Source organism: Microtus ochrogaster, chromosome 7 (genome assembly GCF_000317375.1).
Source record: "Microtus ochrogaster isolate Prairie Vole_2 chromosome 7, MicOch1.0, whole genome shotgun sequence".
NCBI lineage: Eukaryota > Metazoa > Chordata > Mammalia > Rodentia > Cricetidae > Microtus > Microtus ochrogaster.
This window is the reverse complement of record NC_022014.1, coordinates 31202803-31218874: the sequence shown is the minus strand read 5'-3', so window position 1 is coordinate 31218874 and position 16072 is coordinate 31202803. Positions and strand designations below refer to the sequence as shown.

Below are 16072 nucleotides of genomic sequence, written 5' to 3'. Positions count from 1 at the left end.
TATGGAGGGCACGGAGGCCACGTATCAGTCAGAGGAGCCGCAGAAGGGGAGCCCGGTCAGGGGTATGCCTTTCTGTATTCGAGCTGGAGAAGAGTAATGGACATGTGATTATATAATGAGACCCAGAAGACAGCTTTGGGAACAAGCATAAAGTTCAAGTGCAGAAAACTTGTGTTTATAGGGATTCGAGCTCTTTCTACCCATGGGACAATTTTGCTAGTTTTCCCGAGGCTTTGTTGCCCTTGGGACACTCAGAGGATGCTGACCATCTTCCCACAGCCTTGCAGTGAGTTAGGGATCACATTTGGAGTGATCCCTCAGAGGACAGCTTTGGGATGTGTGGGGGGGTGACTTGCTTGAGGACAGCATGCTTTGCCGACTGCGAGCATCCACAAGTGTCAGACTGCTGTTCTGTTCTCCAGTAGTTGGGAAAAGGCAAGCTGGTGTTAGAGGATCTTGGCCAACACAGGACAAGCATATTGTTAGAATATCACATTTGGTGTCCTCTCCTCTATTATCAGGCATATAACAAATATTTCAAGGGTGTATGTCTGAAGACATCGACCCTGTTCTTTCTATTGCTGCTGTGATATTTGGTCCCACTAGTTTGCCCATGCTGCTCTTGAATTCCCAGAGTCCAATCTTCTTGCCTCATCCTACTGAATAGATAAAAGAACTACAGGTACATGCTACTGTACCCTACAATCAATCAGTCTGTCTGTCTAACTCTCTCCTCCTCTCCCCTCCCGTTCTTTCTGACAGTGTCTCAAAATATAGGCGAGACTGGAATCAACAATCCTCCTGCCTCTGCCCTCCAAGTGCTAGAGTCACAGGCCTGATGTCGTCACTACCCCACCTAGCTCTAAAGGAAAAGATTCAGTAAAATGAGATTGTATCTGGGGATCAGTGTCTCTTGAATCTTGAGTCCCAAGTCACACATTCCATGCCATCAGTGTCTAGGATGAAAAACAAAATGTCTTGGTGCCTACGTATAGTAAGGGTCAGTGTAGATTTTAGTCCATTAAGGAAAATATGCTTATTTTGGCACTTGTCAAACTTTCAAAAGAAATAGAAATTTGGAAGTTGTCTGCCTCAAGTAGAGTGGTGACCCAATGACCCCAGGATCCCAACAGAATGGCTGTGGATTCCCTTTCCAGTAGAACTCTGGCTCCCCAGGAGGGAGAAGGGCAGGCTTGGGTTGGGTCAGTGTGCAGTGCTGAGAAGCCCCTGTAGAAGCACAGGCAGTGTGAAGCTGCCTAATTGGGAAGTGGCCAGCCTGGCGACAGGGATGGAGCTGTTGTCTTCTCTCTGACAGGCAAACAGGAGTAAGAAAACACCTGTGGTGCTGTGCTCAGGCCCCAGGACAGCTCCATCTAACAGCCTTGGGCAAGACATCTGTGACCCAAGTTCATGGAGACCTCTGTCACTGTCACGCTATGCCCCAGGACACTCATTCTTGTGTCCCTGAGGCCTGCAGGAATGAATTCTTCACACCTCTTGGGAGGCTCCAATCCCACCCTCCTCCCACCAGACTCCATGTCCCCAGGTGCTGACTCTCTGGACACTATGATGACTGTGTCAGCTCTCGAGGCATCCGTCCTAACCCAGGCTCAAATCCTTAACCTCTTTGGTTATTTTCACACACCTTCCTCTCCAACACTCTCTTCAGCTGATGGGTAGGAAGCCAAGTAGGACAGATTTTCCAGGGTCTCTTCTGTCCAAGAAAATATATCTGTGCTACCTACAGAGGAAAGCCTAGTACAGGCAGGGGAGAGGGCTCTGGAGGTAGGCAGGGAGGTGGCCACAGTACGGTTCTTGGAAAGTGCCCACTGATAGCCTAGAAACCAGCACTGAGATATAGGGTCAGTGGTAAGAGGTCCATTAAACTGGACAGCTTGGACAGATCTGCTGCCTGGCAGCCTGGGGAAGTGTCATTCAGCTCTTGAAAACCAAAAGCCCCTCTTCAAAATGACAGGGTATGCAGATAGCCAACAGATAAAGCCAGCAGTCACAGCTGGTGACCGGTGGGCAAAATCAAAGCAGAACAGTGAGGTTTGTGACTTCATTGTGATTTTATTTCTGTTTACCGCCCCCCCCCATGAGGTTTCATTTAAATACTGTTCAGTTGATTATCAGCATCTTTAAATCAGCACATTTCAAGAACAAAAATTCAGAGTTCCAGCTCCTCCCAGCCTGCTGTCCCTTGGGGCTCTGATGTGCTGCTGCTGGCTCTCTGGTGTGCTCTCCAGTGTGCCCCAGTCCCCACCTGCCTCTGCTCATCACCATCCCTGAGGCCAGCATGTGGTCATTGTTATTTCACGTAGGTGGGGATGTGTGTGTGAAAAGTTCCGTGCACCCATTCCACCGTAACTGTTAAAGAGTCTATTCCTGCCAGGTGTGTGGTGCATGCCCATAATCCCGGCATTTGGGATTTTGCCCTGGAGTGCCATTGCCTCTTGGAGGCCAGAAGAGGGTGTCAGAGCAGGTGGAGCTGAAGTTACAGATCTTTGTAAACTCCTTGACATGGGTACATGGAGAGCAAATCCTCCGCAAGAGCAGTATATGCTCTTAGCCACGGAGTCCCCTTTTGGTTGACCACTGACTCTTCCGCCTGTAGATTCGTTGATATAATGTTGATGGATGTCTTAGTCTGTTTTGTGTCATCCTAATACTGACAACTAAGTAAGTTACAAAGTCTAGAAATTTACTTGATACATAGTTGTAGAGTTAGAGAAATCTGAAACCCTGGTGGCAACATCTAATGGAGGGACTTCTTGGGATGGCATCCCATAGTGGAAGGCAGAAAGACAACAGAGTCCAAGGGAGTCACATGCAGAAAGGGGCCAGACTTGTTTTGTTGGCAAGCCCATCCTCAAAGTGACTAAGCCACTCCAGAGATAGCAACACTAATCTACCCATGAAGGCAGGGCCCTCCCGACCTAATTAGCACTTAAAGGGCCCAACTCCTAACATTGTTGCATTGAATATTAAGTCTCCATCCTGAGAACTCAGGATTGTATTCTAACCTAAAAAACAAACGAGATTGGCACCTTCAGCTGACCTTTAGGGAAAGTATATGGCCATAGCTCCACATTCAGGAAATTGAGTCTCATTCCAAGGGACCAGGTAGGCTGCTCAGACTTAGCAAGGATAAAAAGGCATTGAAGGTGCTGGAGGTCTTTGGATGAAAATACACTACCAATTCTTTTTATTTATTTATTTATTTATTTATTTATTTATTTATTTATTTATTTATTTACTTTTGAGACAGGGTTTCTCTGTGTGTAGCCCTAACTGTCCTCCTGCCTCTGCCTCCCAAGTGCTGGGATTAAAGGCATGTGTCACCACCTTCAGGTTCTTTATAGCATCTAGGCAAGGGTCAACCACAAGCTGGTTTCAAATCCCCTGCTGGTAACTCACATGCCATTTCACAATCACTTGGTCACTTCCAGCTGCCTTTCGGGCTAAGGGCTTTGATTGCTGCAGGAGACAGTCTATGTGAGCCCTTTCCAAGTGGATTGCTTGGAGAGTTGACCCAGCGCCCTTGTTTCACAGGCTCCAGCCAAACCACGGATGACTTTGTCTCCCTGGCCCATTTCATTTCTATGTGCTTTGGGGAACTGGGGTTGGGGTTAAATATAAGAGCCCTCCCATGGCGGAGCAGACTGGCACATGGGCACTGCTGTCTCTGCCCACTGGACTTCCAGTCTTTCTTCCTCGCTCTATTCTTGCTCTTGGTGCACAGGTCATTGCAGAAAAAGAGATGTCCACATGCAGATAAGCTGACAGGCACAGCTCAGAGTCTGGGAAGAAGCCAACTCGACCCCTGACGCCACACATACACACAGGGTTCCATGCAGTCCAGGCTGGCTTCAAACTCATTATGATAACCCAGGATCAACTTGAACTCCTTGGTCCTTCTGCCTTTACCTCCTGAGTGCTGGGACTACAGGCGTGTGTCAGCATGGCCAGTTGATGACTTCTGGGAATTGAACTCATGTATGCTTGGCAGGCATTCAGTCAATTGAACCCCATCTCATGCATCTCTTATGCACATCTGTGTCTGGAGACAGATTTGAATAAAAGACTCTCTTTGTGCTTGTAAGTAGCTGATGAGTGCTCATCCCAGGCCACTTCAACCAGAGCAGCCCTGGGTGGAGAAGTTAAGCAGGGTGGGGGTACACCTCCCAGGAGACGGTTTCTTTCCAGGTTTTCAGAATTCAGTGTAGCGGGGAGGAGGCTCGTGTGATTAGCGGGTTAGTGTGGGGGCCTCGTCTCTAGCTGCTTCTGCCTCTTGCTTTGGTGGATGAGTAGAAGCTCCCTGCGAGAGCTCCTAGTTCTGTCAGAGTCCACACAAAACTGCTCGCAGCTGCCCAGCACTCGGTGGCCACCTCCCGGGAGACGTTTCACCACATGCGATGCTGGTAAAAGCTCTCGCTTGTAGGAATGCATGTGCTGTGATTTTGCTACTTACCTTCTTAATAGTCCACTTCCCCCTGCTGCTGCCTCTCTTTCCAGTTAACTAGCCTCCCTACTAGCATTGCCTTCCCAGAGTCAAAGGGATAATGAGGCGGCTGGCTGCCTGGCTTCCTCTGCAGACTAGAGTCTTTGCCTTGGGAGGCAGCAGAGGTTCAGTACAGGGAACCAGGGGCAGCCTGGGGTGAAGAGGAATCGGTAGTAGGCTTAGAGACAGAACATCAGCTTCAAACCACACTACGAAGTGAAAATAAGAATTCCCCCAAGACTCAAATAAGTTAATACATATCGGCCTCCTGGCACCCAACAGATATTGTGCAGCACCTAAGGGCAGCAAACACATCGGATCTCATGACAAAACACAGGCACTGGAACTGGCTGCAGTTTTCCAATGGGTGGGAAATGGGGAAACTTAGGTCCCCATGTCCCCCTATTTAATCTGTCTCCTTTTGAGGTAAGGGCCTATAGGAAAAAAGCGAAGGCATGCGTGGCTCCTCTCAGGAAGGGTGGCAGGGCTTTTGCATGATGGACCTCTTGTTGGAGGTCCGGAAGTGGGCGCTACACACCTTGCCCTGAAAATCTCTGTGTCTTCCGGCCCTCTTGTCTGGCTAGAGCTTTGAGTCTTGGTGATGGAGAAATAGTCAGGTGAGGATTCACAAAGGGGAAATTCAAGTGTGCTCAGCCAGCAGTTCTCCACGTCAGTCCTACATCCATGAGAACGGCAGGTGGTGGTCCTCTGAATCCCTCTCTTGTCATTTCCGTGTCCTTCCTCCTGCTCCTGCTGTCAGCCTGGTCAGTGTCAGGGAGGTTAGACAGTGTTGTTCCCAGTCAGCCTGGTCAGTGTCAGGAAGGTTAGACAGTATCCTTCTGGGGAATCCTGCACAGTCTGCTGGGAAGGCCCAGGCAGCATCAGCCAGTGAGCCCTGATGCCCTCAGATGATGGCAGCTCACAAAGGTCACACAGACACTTAGCAGGTGATGGAAAGCTTCGCAAAGCTAACCCATTTCTACCAGCTTCCCTATCCTCTGGCTGAATGGTCACCAAACCTCTGTTAGATAGAGATTGACTGTGTAGTCCAAGCTAGGCCCCAGACTCAGTGCAAGTTCTACCATGTGCCATCATGCTGGCTTGTATTTTCATTTGTATGCGTTGGGGAGAAAAGACCAGTTTCACATAGGGAAGTGGTTTTCTAAGCTTATTCAAGCAGAATGTGATTGGAACCTAGTGTGTGCTTTTTCTGGGATCATCTGAAGACCAGAAGCTGGGTTTAGGTTTGGGGCAGGCCACTGGGTGAGTGGTTTGTGGGGCTTCTGCTTGCTTATACTCCCGCTCCCAGCCCTGGGCAGTCACAAACATCTCACGCTGGAAATCTCTGTAGGATGTTCTCTCCAGAAGCCATGGAATCTTCCAGGCCCTCCTGTTTGGCTGGAGTGCTGAATTGTAGGGTAGGGAAGATAGATAAAGAGGATTTGACAAAGGGAAAAGCAAGGGGCTCCTGACATCACTCTATGTTCACAGATGTTTCCTCCCCAGGCCTCTTCCTCCACAGGGCTCACTGGCCACAAATAAATGGGAAGTGGCTGTCAGTGTCACCTCTCCCCGAGGAGCGCTAAGGTCCTAAGCCAGGCTTTGGCTGCTGCTGTATCATCTGACCACAGATCATTCTGTAGCCTCAGTGGTTATATTGTAATGCTCACATCAAGATCAGGGCAACCAGAGGACACTCTGTATTGAGACCTGGGAGGCTTGGTGTTCACTCCTAGTCTCCGGCCCTCAACTTCCCCATCTGTAAAATGGCAAGATGGAATCAAGGGAACATTAATGCACTGCCTCCCACTAGCACAGTGGATCCGAGATGGATCCCTTCAGAGGGGATGGAGAGTCGAAAGGACAGGCTTCATGCCTGATGTGGAAAATCTGCCGCACAGCACAGCTCGCTGTCTACACAGAGCAAGAAATGACTCACACCTGAATGGAGACGTCCCCATTGCCACCTCCCTGAGGTGGATTTCACTCTCAGTGCCTAGAGTCTAAGTGGGTGGTGTCTTCCGTTGCACGCCCAAGACAAGCCTTCCTGTTTCTGTCACACACGAGATGTTAGCACAGCATGCTTGGGTATGCCTGTGATTGCAAAGTTTTGGGAAAGAGGGTCCCATCTGCAGCTTGCTAAACAGTAACAGAGCATACATATATTTATATTGCAATCTAATATAACTTTAAGGTATTTAAGGAAGACCTTGAATTCGCGGTTCTTTCACCTCTGCCTCCTGAGCGCTGGCTGGGGTTGCAGGGTTAAGTGATGCCGGAGTCCAGTCCATGCTGGCTGGGCAGATGTTCTACCAGTTGAGCCACACTCCCGTTCCCATTCATTTCTTTTGTTCGTTCCTTATCGTTTTTGAGACAACAGAGCTTCCGAACTCACAGTGTAGCTGAAGATGACTCTTGGCATCTAGTCCTCAGGCTGCTGCCTCCTGCGTCCTCCCAGACATGGGCCACCCTGCTCAGTTCCAAATTCCGTATTTCGGTAGCAGCGCTTCTCCACCGCTCTCCTGTTGGGGATCTGAGTGAGCAGGTTCCTGTCGTAAGCCCCCGCTCACGCGTTTCCATCCTTAGGTCATCCCTTTGATCTCAGCTGTGCTTTTCCACTCCAACTTTCTCTTCCTCTCTCCGAGGTCACGACTTCTGACAGTTTCCCGAGTTTCTTCTAAGTTGTTTCCTGAGATGCATTCTTCCTTTGAGCTTTCAGCTTGGCATTTCCTCATCTGGGGTCACCTCTCCTAGCATCCAAGCCTCCTTTCTTCTCATTCTCGTGGGTCCTGTGCTAGCACACAGAACGCACGTGGCATATACCTCCAAACGCAACATGTGGACACCTCTTGATCTCTGTGCCTTTTTTGCTCGCAGGAAGGTTGTCTGCCTTTCTAGCGACTATCCCGTGGTTTTCATAACACACACACATGCACACACGCACACACACACGCACACACGTGCACATGCTTCTGTCCAGTTCCCCGTTTCGGTTTCACAGTGGCTTTCAGAGCAGGTGGGCAACTTGCCAAGCCCCTCGCATCACCCTGCGCTCCCTGCTGCCCGGTTTGCTGGCAACTTCTAGGCTTCAATGGCAGGTGTAGAGGGAAGGGTAGGTCCTTGATACATGAGTGCCTAGAAGGGGCATGAGATCACTGCCAATCCTGTCCCTCCAGTTAGAAACAGGAACTGGCGAAGGCATAGCTTGCATGCATCTCTACTCAGGGGGCAGGTGGTGAAGGCACAAATGTGGTTCTCCCCTCCCACAGCCCACCCTTGCTCTGGAAGACATCTTTCTCCACTCTTCTGCTGACCTTGTAGCTCCTGAGTGGTTTCTCCAGTTGTCTTTGTCTCTCCCAAGATTGAGTAAGTGCTTCCTTCTTTCTTTTCTTCTTTTTGCTAACTCAATAGTGAGTCAGTGGCAAGTTGACCGGCATCCCTGGAGCAGCTTCCAGCACCCCTACCATGGGCCTCATTTCTGTTTCCTTTCTCTGCCCCTTTTCTTCCCCATAGTGAGTCAGAGCTGTGTGTCTTCAGGGAATTCAGGTTTGGTTTTCTAGGATTGCAAAAGCAAACCCAAGACCATTTTCTAGATGTGCCAGGCTGCTTTTCTACGCAACCTGAATGTTTGCTAACGGGCACTGAGTTTATAATGAAAGATCCACCAGGTAATTTTAGATCATGTGGAGATGACAGCTTTTAAGTAAGTGTACTTTTGTAGATGACAGAAAAATAAAAATAAAACCACCAAATCATACCTGTGATTTCTTAGATGTTATTACTTAGACCTAGGCTTAATTTAAGTTGGCTCTTAGTTCAAAACTTTTGAGTAGGCCAGGGTTATGGCTCAGTAACCTGTATGTGGCCCCATATTCCATGCCCAGCACTGCTTTAAAAAATTAAAAATAACAGTGGTTCTAAGGCACAGGGGTGTGATCATTTGTAGCAGCAGACTAAGAATGACTGAACCTGGGAGACACTGAGCTGGGGAACCCCTTAGAATTGTGGGGACCTAGCTCAGGCATTAGTCAGGCTTCGTAGCTGTCTCCTTTACCCACTGAGTCATCTCTCCAGCTCTCAGAGGGTTTTCAAAACTGAACACCATTTCTGATTTGTTCAGTCAGTCTTGAGGATCTTTCTGTGGTGTGGACATATAGAACCTTCTACATACTGCATACTGGAGCTTGGCTGCCTGTCCCTCAACCTCTGCCCTGCACACCCTCAGACCTGGCTGGAGCTGCCACTCCTTAGGGCTGTGTTTTTTCTTTGTCCAATAGCAGCTCATATTAGCATCTTCTCTTCAAGCTCAGGACCTACCAGCTCCTCCTGGGCCTCGGATCAGCTCCTAATCCATCCTCCCCTTCCCAAGATAAGCAGGGGTCAGGCCCTCTAGGTATCGAGGAGTGTTTTCTTAGACAAGCAGGATAAATTATGGCATGCTGGAATCCCTTCCTGGTTTGATGTGTGAGACATTGTATTAAGTCCCCTGTGGAGCCCTGAACACTGGGTCCTGGGTGAGGACAAAGGAAGATGGGATAAGGACCTGATTCTTTCCTCAAAGAGGCTTGGAGAAGGCCTTGGGGGACAGTGTATGCCAATAAAGGGGATGGGGGAGAAGAATTTGAGTTCAGAGAGCATGGGTCAGGAGAGGATTTGTTCTCCTGGGTCTCGAGTTCAGCTCCCCCCATCTTTCCTTATGAACCCTGAATTCACCTACAGGATTTGGCCACCAGCTCCACATATCCAGGGCCATACTGACCTCCACGGCCCACGTGAAACACGGACACAGCCCTCAAGTCTTGGTAACACACTTGGGTTGAACTTGGATCTAGAGCCAATAAACTCAGTGCCTCACCCCTAAACTGGTTCCCATCCCAGCTTGGATGCCAGGATCTGGTTCTGGCTTTTCCCGTTCTCTTTGGAACCAGCTTCACTTTCTCCCACTGCCCTTGTCCCATTGGATACCCAGCTGCTTTGTGCTTCTTGCATCATGTCCCTGGCACTTGGGTTAAGCCCTTTCTCTTTATCCCCACTGTGGGGCAAATTCTTTATCTTCTCAGAAGCCTCCCTTCATCCTCCCAGCCCACAGGGATCCCGCCCTCCCTGGATTCTGAAAGCACTTATTGTCTCCAGACTTAGCCTTTTGGCATGGCTACAGTATGTCTTGAAAGCTGTTTCTCCCCTCCCCCACCTCCACCCCCGTTTGTGACTTATCTCTAGCTTCCAAATTTTAAGAGCTGGACATTACTGTAATAGTGCTCGCGTCCTCCATAGCAACAGGAAAAGATGATTAGTAACGATTAGCTGGTTAATTGATCACGAAACCCAGGGACCACACGTGAGGGAGGGGACGCCTGAGACCCTATCCCCTGGAGACTGCGCGGGGGTGAATAACTTCTCCCTTCATAACTATGAAGCATTTAGGAAAAGTGAGTCATCAGCATAACCAGATGTTCCTTCTTATTAATTATGATTATAACATAACCCGATTCATCCTGCAGAGGACCAGGGCCTGCAGCAAAGCGGCCTGCTTGGGTTGATAGTTTTCAACCCAGCTGAAACAAAGAATAATGCCTGTGGGTCAGTCGTGTCTGGATCTATGAAAATGAATATCAGTCTCTTGCCCTTCAATCGTGAGCTCCTCTCCTTTGTACCTATGGCCCTGGATGTAGACATCGGCCTGTTTACAGAGATGGAGAGCTCCTTAGTTTATTTCTCAGAGCCAACCCTGAAGAAAGGAGGACCATTAATAAAACAAAACTCAAGTGACTTCCCAAATGAAACTCGGAATCTATTATGCAGTTATGGATAACCAGGTTATCCCTGAGTCTTTCAGATCCTGAGAGATTAGCTTAGGGAAATCCTAAAGAAGAAAGTCTTTCAGGACTAGCTTCTGCTTAGCCCAGGTTTAGCCTGTTTCCTGGTTTATGATGGCACATCTGGCTATGAGATGGTGACCACGGTGGATTGGCAAGGGCAGTCAGTACTCTGTGTGGTCAATGATACACTGTTCCTTGTGGATGTATCTGCTTCTCTGTGTAACACGGGGCCAAGATGGTACTGATGACAACTATTAGTTGATCAGCCTTAAAACCACTCTCTTTGCTAAGATCAAGAAGCCGTTGGCTACAGCAACTTCCGTGGCCATGTGATTCCATGAAACTTGAAGAAGTAGAAAAGGTGTTATCCATCCAAAAAAAAATGCAGTTTTGAAATCAAAAAACAACCTTCAGAGCCTGTTCTTTCTGCTTATAATTGTGTCTCAGAGACTAAAGTCGGGTCTTCAGGCTGGCATCATTCTTATTATTATCATTTTATTAATTGTTGTCGTTGAGATGTTGCTTTTTAGATAACTCAGCCTGGCTTGGAAACAATCTTCCTACCTTAGCTCTCTAATTGGCTAGACTAGCTAGCTAGAAGGCTTCAGGGATCCACTTGCCTCTGCCTCATGCCTTCCTGTCCCCAGTGTTAAGGTTATCAACATGTGTGACCAGTGCTGGGAATACAAACTCAGGTCCTCGTGCTTACACACATCTTGGTGATTTGCCAAATAAACCATCTCCCCAGACCCTAGACAACTTTTTGTTTACTCATTTATCCGTCAATGGGCACTTGGACTTTTTTTTTTATCATGAACAAGAATGTGTAAATATCTCTTTAAAACCTTCCTTTCAGCTCTTTGGGGTGTATAGCCACATATAGGGTGACTGGATCTTAGGATGATTCTGTTTAAGTTTTTTAAGGAAGTAGCCATGCTGTTTTCCCTAAGAACGCTATTACTTTATATTCTCATCCGAAATACACACGAGGGTTTTCAATTCTTTTACACCCTCGTCAACCCTTGTTCTTAAAAAGAAAAAAGTAACCAGTCCTAAGGGATGCCAGGCGATAATTCACTGTGGTTTTGATGAGCATTTCCCTTATAATTCCCTGATGTTAAGCATCTTTCTGTCTCCTTACTGCCCATTTTTATGTCTTTGGAAAATGACCCATGCATTTTTTCACTCAGCTCATTTGCTTTTCATTGTCAAATGTAGACTTTTTCTTGTGCCCAGGACAGCTGCGTGTCTCCCTCCCTGTCACCCACTGGTAATGGTAACATCACAACAGCATCCTCACCACCCTGCATGCTTGGTTTATTTTCCCCTTCGATCCCCTCAACCATTAGAAAGATATGAGAGTGTCTTTACTTAGCATCTGAAAAAGAAATGAAACTTAGCTGCCTTGCCTGAGAGATCTCAGCGAAGTGGGATAACAGCAGCGAGACCCTAGTCTAACCCCATCCCTGGGTGATGGTCTGATTTGTTTAGTTCTATATAAAGAACCAGTCAGGAGATGCAGCTTCATGGTACATGCTTGTCTAGCATGCAGAAGGCCCTGAATTTGATCGATCCCCAGCCCAGAAAACACAATCAGTTGCTAAAGTCCCACAGTTTGTGACAGAAAGTGAATACAGAAATGGATAATTTAAATACTAAATCTTCAACAGTTCCAGAAGGCTTCTATTTATTTATTTGTTTTTCTCTGTATATGTGCACATGTGCATACTTGTGTATGTGTGTGTGTGTGTGTGTGTGTGTGCAGTGTAGATGTGTAAACACAGGCATCTGTGTGACATGGCATGCCTGCAGAAGTCAGAGGACAAGCTCAAGTATGAGCCTTTCCCCTTGATGAAATGGTATCTCTTGTTTGTCATTCCATGCCTGAGGCTACATGGCCCAGGAGCTCCCAGGGATTCTGCTGTCTTGTATCTTGCCTACAACTTCTGTGGTTATGAACACATCTACCATGTGTAACTGACTTTCTTGAGTTTTGGGGATCTAATATCGGGTTCTCAATAAGCTTTCACCCCATGTAGCTTGACTCCCCAGCTTCCAGAAAGCTTCCAAATGGAACATCAGATTCACTGGGGATTCAGGTTCCTACTTAACCTATTTAGGTGGCGGATACAGTATTGTTCCTGGGTCCAGCCCTGTCTTCACTTCAGCCTCAGCAGTGGTGTCGGTTGAAGGCCAAGACCAGAGAAGGGTTTCACACAATGGTCCTTTCTAGAAATTCTCTGTTCTTGTTGTGCTGGCTTTTATCAGGCCTTGGGTTCACACAGCTGGAGCCAGGGCCCTGGCCAGAGCCCTGACTTAGGTTTGGGAAGAAGTTGGCTGAAACTTCTCTCGGCAGGGATAAGGCAGGCCCAGGGAGTCCTGCCTAAAATTCAGTAGACAAAGGTGCCCTTGTTATCAGGTCTGGGGGTGGGAGTCATCTGGTCAGTGACACAGGCTTGGCCATTGTATGCTGTGACCTCAGCCATTTTTTAAAGCTGAGACTGGAGGGGAAAGGGAAAAAAAAAGAAGTCCTCTAGAAACTGTATCGGGAAAGGCCTGCGTGAATTGTTGATTTCCCAACAGGCACTGGAGCAGATTTGGGAGGAACTGTGCAATGTAGTGGGTTCTTTGTGAAAGAACCGCGATGACAGCGATGAGAAAAGCCACAGACACATCCCCCAGGGTGCTCAGAGCTCTGGCCCCGGGGCAGCTGCTTACTTCAGCCTCACTTTCCCCAGAGGGTGCCATGCAGAGCCAGCTGCCCGGAGCCTGGTCTTGAGCCTGGGACCTTAGAGCAGCCCCTGGGTGTCTTCTTTATTGGCTGCCCTTAAGGACCAGCTGCCCACAAATGGTAAGAACCCCTTCTGCAAGAGGTGTGCTTGACCTGCCCTTCCTGTGTATCGTGGAAATGCCCTAAATAGTGCCGAGAGGTTGTTCTGAAACCCCTGTGGGATGCGGGTTCTGCCTGGTGAGTCTGGGGTGTCTGTAAACCGCATGTCTGCCAGGAGGCATTGTTTTTGTGCCCCAGACAGGAGCAGAGAGAGGAGCGATGGGCCAAGTAAGTGATAGGTTTGGGGGTGTGGCTGGGGTGGAGGTGGGGGTGGGGAGTTGTGTGGAGGGATGGGAAGAAGGAGTGTTTGTAGAGGGGAGGCTCACCTGGGACAGGTAGCATGTAATAAAGAGAGCCCTTGTGGATTTATTTATCCTCTTGATAACGTTCCTCTTGTAACTTTTTCTAAATATAAAGCATGTCTTCTTCCTGCCCATCTGGCATCCCCCCCCCCCATGTCCCAGATTCACCAGGAAAGTTCTAAGGTGCAAGATCTAGGGAAGTACTATAAATCTCTGCATTACAGGAAGGTAAGGTGGGGAGGGCTTTGGGTGTCTCAGCTTCCCAGATGGTTAGGCACCAGCAATGCCTAACTCGGATTCCAGTTCAGCTGCTGATGGAAGCTTTTTGGAGATATAGGGATAGAAAGCCCTGGAACCTGAATGTTAAGAGGTCACCTTTCCTATGATCCAACCCTTAGCCTAGATGTTGTGTGAGCCCCATTGCTGTGCTCTCTGCAGCTGTGAGGTCCAGTTGGTATGGCAAGCCTATGCATTCTCTGCATGGAATCTTCCTGAGCCACTTCCTCACTGGGCCACTGAGCACCCCTGATTTTAGTGTTCTTTCCCAGAAACCTTAACTGGTTCTGGGAGAGGGCAATAAAATTTGCTATCCAAGGGTGTCCTCTAACTGGGACTCTTGACCTCCTAAGACTATGAATAAGGGGACTTTGTACTAATAAGCTGGTGTCTGAGTGGCCCAGCGGGCTTTGACCCACAGATCCAGTGCTGAGGCAAACTGGTACTCTGATTTCTAGCTACCTCCCAAAGGATATTTGTGCTGCCAGTACAGAGGGCCATCCTTAGAGAGTTACTGCTGGAAGGACCACAGACTAGCCCATCATGTTATAACAAAGTGAAGGATGCCCAGAATCAGACTGTGAGATGATAGGGAGATCCCACTGGATCTGGTTGAGGGCTGAGGAGGAGGGAGGGTTAGCAGAGAAGATGGGCACCCATGTGTATGCCGAGAGCTAGGAAGAGCTCAAGACAAGCCTGTGGCAGTGTGGGACATGTAAGGCACAGAACCATTGTTGGGTGTACCCCAACAAATGGACTATGTGTCTGGGGTGTCATGTGATGGACCGGATGTGCCCATTTCTTAGCTGACAGGCCAGGCTAGTTGCACTGGAGCCCACCTAGGATGTGTGTGTGCTGATGACCTCTGGCTTCTGGGTGCCACATTGATGGGGGATACAAAGACAGAAGTCCAAGATACCAGGGGACAAACAAGACTGCAGAGCAGACAGAGCTGGGTCCCTGAGTGTGGCTTTCACAGGGGACTCAGTGTGGTGACAGATGCAATCCTAGGAGGCCTTTAAGAAGAGGTCCGTGCTTTTGAGTCACATGTCTGTACATGAGTGTGACTTTTTTCCCTTCTGCACAAATGGCACATCCTTAAAACAGATATGCTAGCATTTAGAATCATTGAGCATTAGATGATGTCTACTCAAAATAAGCCCTCACAGACCATCTGGTCCAACTTCCACATTTGAGAGATGAAGAAATCCAGGCCTCCCAGCAGAGATGAGGCGGGTTGCTTCAGCTCTCAAAACCAGGCTGCTACAGCTTCAAACATGGCTCCTGGACACCCAGATCGCATTCTGTGTGCCCCTTTACGTGTTACTGTGGTGTGGTGGTGTGGCCAGAACCTCCACGGTAGGTCTTGGCAGTTACCACCTGTCTGCTTTTTATACATCTCTAGCAGTGGATCTAAAAGCACAGCCAGTGGGGTTGGTAAGATCGCACCCTAACGGACTCTGGAAACTGCCCATTGGCTTTCATCTCCCTGCAAGCTAGTGTCTCTGAACCAATTAGGGGAGTCAGGCCTCTTTGAACAGAACGGCTATGAGCACAAGCAGTTGGCACTGCAGAGTAACTAGAACGTGTCTCCATGGTGAGGCTGGCTACTTCCGTTTTTCTTTAGCTGCCTGTGGGCTGCTGCTGCCCACAAGAAGTGACCACAAGGTCAGGCCAGCTGGATGGCAGCCACAGCTGGCAGGCAGTGGCACCCACCTTTATTCCCTAATGAGGCACAGTTGGCCTGCCGTTAAAATGGCACCAGCTCCCTGAAGAGGCCTCCTTCTGTCCCCAGAACATCTGCAGGAACTGGAGAAGCCCCTTGCCCTGGAAGTTCCTTTCCAGTGGGCAACTATTAGCATACGAAGCAGGGCCTGTGACCAAAGGAGAAAGCAACTTCCAACTGTCTTCCTTACTTTCCACAACTTCTTTGGTTATGGTTATTATTAATGCATTAAAAAGATGTTATTATTATTCTTATTATTTTATTATGTGGATGTGTGTGCAGGGGATTGGACAGGGTGTTATGTACACATGAGTGCAAAGTGCCGTCAAAGGCCAGAAGAGAATACTGGGTTCCCACGTGCTAGAGTTGCAAGTGATTGTGAGCTGCCCCATGTAAGTTCTGGGAACTGAATCTGGGGCCTCTGCAAAAGCAGTATGTGCTGTTAACCACTGAGCCATCTCTCTAGCCTCCTATCTAACATGTTAAAATTTTACAAATTAGATTTTATTTATTTTATGTGTGTGCATGATGGCGTGTATATGTGTGCACGCCCACATGTACTGTTGTCATGCGTGCAGGACAGAAGACAATTTGTAAGAGTCTCTCGTGCTTTTT

At 48.4% G+C, this 16072-nt stretch overlaps 1 protein-coding gene across 3 annotated transcripts in view; it reads left to right on the top strand.

The window, feature by feature from the left end:
* The window catches only part of Gas7 (growth arrest specific 7), a 233929-nt gene that overhangs the window by 119415 nt on the left and 98442 nt on the right, over positions 1 to 16072 (top strand). The window lies entirely within an intron of this gene.